At 36.7% G+C, this 6,584-nt stretch overlaps 1 pseudogene; it reads left to right on the top strand.

The window, feature by feature from the left end:
• The first annotated feature begins 943 nt into the window (after window positions 1–943).
• On the top strand, window positions 944–6,154 carry LOC131415593 (large ribosomal subunit protein uL11-like; annotated as a pseudogene).
• The last annotated feature ends 430 nt before the right edge of the window (window positions 6,155–6,584 follow it).

Here is a 6,584-nt window from a genome sequence, read left to right as displayed (position 1 = left end):
ACCTGATCCAAAAACTGGCAGAGGATATGAACAGACATTTTTCAAACAAAGATATACAGATGGCCAATAGGCACATGAAAAGATGTTCAATTTCACTAATCCTCAGGGAATTGCAAATCAAAACTACACTAAGATATCACCTTATACCCCTTAGAATGGCTATAATCATCAAGACAAAAAATAAACAAATGTTGGAGAGGTTGTGGAGAAAAGGGAGCCCTCCTACACTGCTGGTTGGAGTTCAAACTGGTGTGGAAAACAGTACGGGGATTCCTCAAAAAATTAAAAATAGAAACACCATATGACCCAGCTATTCCATTACTGGGTATTTATCCAATGAACTTGAAATCAGCAATCCAAAGAGGCTTATGCACCCCTATATTCATTGCAGCATTATTCACCATAGCGAAGAAGTGGAAGCAACCCAAGTGTCCATCGACTGATGATTGGATAAAGACGATGTGGTATATATATACAATGGAATACTACTCAGCCATAAAAAAGACAAAATTGTCCCATTCACAACAATGTGAATGGACCTGGAACGTATTATGTTAAGCAAAATAAGCCAGACAGAGAAAGACAAACACCATATGATTTCACTCATATGTGGAAGATAAACTAACACACAGACAGAGAGAACAGTTTGGTGTTTACCAGGGGTAAGGGGGTTGGGAATGGGCACAAGGGGTGAAGGGGAGCATTTACATGGTGACTGACAAACAATAATGTACGACAGAAATTTCACAATGTTATAAACTATTACGATCCCAATAAAAAAAAAAAAAGAAGAATGGAGACTTAGAAAAGAAAATGGCCAAGAATGTAGGAGCATACAGGTTATTAAAGGTGAGCAGATAAGAAGATCTATGTATTAGATTTGTCTAGGATTATTATTAGTCTAGGATTCTGCAGAGAAACAGAACCAATAGGGGATGTATAGATGTACGAGGAGATTTATTATGGGAATTGGCTGAGATATGCCATGATCTGCCATGTGCAAGCTGGAGAATCAGAAAAGCCAGTGGTATAATTCAGTCCAAATATGATGACCTGAAAACCAAGGAAGCCAACAGTGTAGCTCCCAGTCAGAGGCCAAAGGTGGGGGTGGGGGTCACTACGCAAGTCACAGATTCTGATGGCCCAAGAACCAGGAACTCTGATGTCTAAGGGCAGGAGAAGATGGATGTCCCAGCTTAAGAAGAGAGAGAGAATTCACCCTTCCTCTGCCTTTTTGTTCTATTTTGGCCCTCAATGTGTTGGATGATGACTGCCCACATTGGTGAAGGTAGATTTTCTTTACTCAGTCTACTGATTCGAATGCTAATCTCCTCCTGAAACACTCTCATAGACGCACCCAGAAATAATATTTTACCAGATATCTGGTCACCTCTTAGCTCAGGAAAGTTTTCTCATAAATTAACCATCACAATCTGGTACAGAATAAATGATATAAATGCTTATCAAGTTGCATTATCAAAAGGGAATGGTTTAATGGAAACAGAAGAAGGAAAAAAATGTAGAGACAGATGATAATAAGTTAATGCTTTTCTTTTTAGCAACGTTAACGATAGTCATAGTAGTGGATAAAATGACATTGAATAATATATTCTGGAAGTAGTAATGTGAAGCATACAGGCAATCACATGTTTTCTTATCACAAATATGGAAACTTTTCATTACAAGAGAAGCTACTTAATGAGTAAATTTTTATTTGTTGCATCTTTGTGACATCTCATCTTTAGATTACTTCTCAATACTCTCTAAGAGAACTTCAGTCACATTTAAGATTACCATTGATCATAAAATTGCCAATTAATTGGGCAATTTTCGGTCCTAAGAACATTTCACACTGTAGATAATTAATGCAAATTTTACCATCCTTAATCTCACTTATGGTGGTCTTATTGCTTCTTTGACTAATTTTCTCTCTTTGAACTCCTCTCTCTCTCCACTGTCTTTCTTTGAAGTTCTGTTTTAGACCTTCTTCTCTTTACATAAGCTGTTGTCTTTATATGTCCCAGATGTTAACATTTATCTAAATGTGGATGAGCCTACATCATCTCGTCATCCTCTCTCCTAACCTCCAGAGCAAACTTTTTGTCTACTCAATTGGACAGTTTTCCCTGATTAATCCAAAGGAACATCAAACTAAATAAAGAAAGTTTATTATACAACTCCTAATTTTTCAGTGTAAAAATATGGAAAGCATCATGTTTCTTGCCTCAATTTTACTCCTTCTCCTACCAAAGTCAAATAATTTCTAATCTAGAAACTTTATTCTAGTCTTATTTATCTATCACTTTCTGTACTTTAGTTCATTCTATGTCCTAAACATCTCTCACCACTAATAATGCTGTTTTCCATGTCTCGTCCATCCTAACCTCCATTTGTTGGATTAATATTTCCTTAAAAAAACCCAGAAAATCTCAAATTCCTAATTAATGCATTTCTTTGTGGATATAGCCTAATTTTTAGCATGCTTTATAAGGTCTTTAATTATGTACAGTGACATCAATACAGAGAATGACACTCAATCATGTTAACTTATGTAAATATACATGATCTGGACGCATGATTCTTTCACTCTTAATATCTTTATGCTATTTGCATAGTAAACCATCAGTCTGAGACAACCCACACCTCTACTCCTTTTTCAGTTGTTCCCTACTTTCCATTCAATATACAACTCTGGTGTAAAATAGATCTGATGTCTTTCATCCCTTTGTTTCTTCTTCCAGAGAATTTTTTGCATATCTGGAATATAAAGCTCTCAATCATATGAGATTGAAACATATCTCTAATGCTATTATGTACCACATTGCTTCATAAAATAAGTTTCTATAATGTTTACTTTCCTAAAATCCACAAAATATATATCTTACATTCAACCCTTTGCCTATGCTTCTCCTTGCAACTTTAATATTACATTATATATTTGCCTGATTAAATCCTAATCATCCTTCCACATCTAGTGCATGTGATTTAATGTTAGCATAACATATCAAAATCACGTAACCAATTAAAATCAACTTCAGTCACATTGTTAATTGATCAATGCTTGAGAGAAGATACCGAGTGGCGATCTCTTGCAGCAGTAGCAACAGAAAGAAACAACTTTTACTAAAAAGGACTTTTATATATTTTAATTTTACCTACCCACCCTCCAACCATCCCAGTCAGGCAAGCTGTTTATTCATTATGAACAAGCAGCTAGACACAATTTTGGTTGCTAATATTTGAACTCTTAAGAATGGGAAATATAGAGCATGCATTTCAGCTCAGTCCAGAAAATATGTTTGCTCTTTGATTTCCTCAATCAGAACTAGTAGAGTCCTTTGGAAATAATTGTGTTTCCTCAAAGAATGAGGTTTTGAAGATGGAGGAAACACACTTGTGCAAGCTATTTTGACATTTTGTGAGATTAGCACAGAGGATGTCTTTGATGACTCAATCTTTTTCTCGCACCAAATATTTTCTAAGGGACTTCACCCTTAGAATATGCATAAAATTTAAAATAAGTAGAGAGAAGAAAGAATATTTAAGACTAAATTAAAGGGCAACGTGGTAACAAATTTTTGCGAATGAATTTATATTGCTTTCAAATATAGCAAGTAAACAAAACTAGTTTCTTTTGAGTATTAAAAATACAAAGCACATAAGAGATGGAAAAGAACAGTTCTCTTTTTCTTTTTTACAGATTACAAAGATGTATACTTAAGTTTTCTATTGAGTCGCTTATTCTCAATAGATCAAATAGTCTACCACGGATATGTTTTACAGAAAAAATTTTGCATAGTTTTCTCCTGAAAACCACACCTGTAATCTTCATTTATTCCTTTACAACTACTGCAATCCACAAATTGTACTCTAAAATTCTTAAGTAGCCTCCTCTGCTTTGCGCCTTTATTCCTATGTTGGGGATTACAAGTTTCACATAGACATAAAATCCAAGGACTCTGTCATGTTCGTGACTGCTCTAGTAGAGCTTGGGAGAATTGCTCAACACAAAGAATAATCTTTTCTAGAAAATTAGGAGATAATAGAATTTTTTAAATAATGTCAAGTTATAGTAAAGTGGCAGAACAAAACTTATCCAGGAGAAAGCAGAGAACATGTATTTCCCATTATCAGTTTTGATTTTAGAGCTTAGTCCTTTGTCCTTAAATCAAGAATATCCTTACTGTTTTCATAAGGATTAGAATAAAAGAAAAAGTGGAAGAAGACAACGTGTGAAGAATTACTGATAAGAAAGAAGATTACAAGGCCGATGTGAAGTTTAAATCAGAACTAAGGATGGAAGCATAAGAAGTAAAGTTTCTGAGCTTCGGTAAAGATCTGCCAAGATAAGAAATAAGCTCTGAAAAAATCTTTAGTACAGTAATGAATTAAATGGACAAATGTTTCCATCCTCTATATCTTTAAACATTGAACATATGTTCTCCCAGTCTGTCAATCGAGTATTAATTATTTTCTATGATGTTCTTCTTTGAAATGAAATGCTTAATGTTTCATCTTCTTCTCTAAGTATTGTTATTTTAGCTTCACATTTAGATTTTATGCTCTCTGAAGTTAAACTTCATGTATAATGTAAAACTAGGATCTACATCTAATTTTACACCATTATTACTTGAATTCTACACATGTTGTACTTTTGAAACAATACACCAAAGAGTGGAGAAGGAGGTGATGATAATGAAAAGATTTCATTTGTATAGCATTTGACATTAAAAATGAATTTTCAGATATTTTCTTCTTCTAAGTCTCACATGTATTTTATGATTTCCCTAGATTATCATAACCATTCTCACAGTTAAAAGGAAGCAACTGAGCTTCACAATTTAGGTGTTATGCCTAAGGTTGTATTTAATACATGATGAAGCCAAGACATGTTTTATGATTCAATGTTCTGTCTTTTCCCACTTTACTACATTACTATAGAACTTACAGAATGGGAACAACGGAGCACTGTAACTATATATCATTCCTTGATTCCATTTATTCAATAGAAGTGGGTATGATTACGAAAGAGAAAAAAAGTGTGAAAAGAAAATATTTGATTAGAAAGTTCTAGGACTCAGTTGAGGTTTCTGGTCAGTAAAATAATTTCTTATCTTCTGGCTTTGTATCAATTACAAAATGTCTTGAAAGACAAAATGAAAGAAAGTAATTGTGACGATAGAGGTTAATATAAGATTTAAAACCTCAGTAATTTAATATAAGTGCATTACAAGGGGATACAAGATTAGTTGCAAGGATATTTCAAATGAAGTATAGGTAAACCTTGGAGTCAAGAATCTGGAAAGCACCTATTTGCTGTCTCTATTTCTCAATATCATTTTACTCATTTGCACAGCCTATTTTGTATTCAGCCTTTATCGCTATCTGAAACCCTGCTTTCAAATAGCTTCAATAATCTCCAGCTTTCAGCTCAGGGGAGGCCAAGGCGCAGCTTTCTTTGGTGGTCCTGAATTTGGGTTCATCTGACACCAGCAGCCTCCACCACACTGCCTAAATTCAACCCCAACAAGATCAAAGTCATAAACCTGAGGTGCGCCTGTGGGGAAGTTGGTGCCACATCTGCCCTAACTCCCAAGATCAGCCCTCTGGGTCTGTCTCAAAAAGAGTCTGGTGATGACATCTCCAAGACAGCTGGTGATTGGAGGGGTCTGAGGATTACAGTGAACTGACCATTCAGAACAGACAGGCTCAGATTGAGGTGGTACCTTTTGCCTCTGCCATGATCATCAAAGACCTCAAGGAATCACCAAGAAACAGAAAGAAGCAGAAAAACATTAAGCACAGTGGAAATATTACTTTTGATGAGATTGTCAACATTGCCCAACAGATGCAACATCGATATTTATCTAGAGAACTCTCTGGAACCATTAAAGAGATCATGGGGACTGCTCAGTCTGTGGGCTACAATTTTGATGGTTGCCACCCTCACGACATCAACTATTATGACCTAAATTTTAAAAGAAGAAAAAAAATATTCCCTATCTCTTCTGAATTTCTTGTCAGGCAGTTTGGATATCTCCATTTCTTTAGAGTTGGTTACTGGCACTTTATTTTGCTCTTTTGGTTGTTTCATGTTTCCCTGATTCTTCATGATCCTTGTAGAGTTGAGTTGGTATCTGCACATATGAAGTAGTCATCTCTTCCAGACTTTAAAGACTGGCTCCAGCAGGGAACACCCTTTACCAGTCAGCCCTGCCAGAGATTCTGGGAGGGCCTGGTGCCAGGGATCACAGGCAGGCAGGCCTGGAGGCTGGGGCCAAGGTCAGGTTGGCCTGGTGCATAGGTCCACAGGCGTCAGCCTGATGCTAGAGTGGACCTAAAACCTGGTTCCATGGAGGTGGGCTTGGAGCCCTGAATCCATTAGGGTGGGCCTGGAATCTGAGTCCACAGGGGCTGGCCAGGAACCTAGATCTCCAGGGACTAATAGGATGAGCCTGGAGCCTGAGCCTGTGGGAGTGGCCTGACCCTGGGGTCAGCTAAGGTTGGCCTAGCATCTGGGTCCATGGGGGCAGATTAGAACGGGCCTGGCCTGGCACCAGAGTTCACTGGGACAGGCCTGGTAC

The sequence above is a fragment of the Diceros bicornis genome, chromosome 17, assembly GCF_020826845.1.
Source record: "Diceros bicornis minor isolate mBicDic1 chromosome 17, mDicBic1.mat.cur, whole genome shotgun sequence".
Taxonomy (NCBI): domain Eukaryota; kingdom Metazoa; phylum Chordata; class Mammalia; order Perissodactyla; family Rhinocerotidae; genus Diceros; species Diceros bicornis.
The sequence above is the reverse complement of the archived record's forward strand: the minus strand, read 5'-3'. Positions and strand labels throughout refer to the sequence as shown.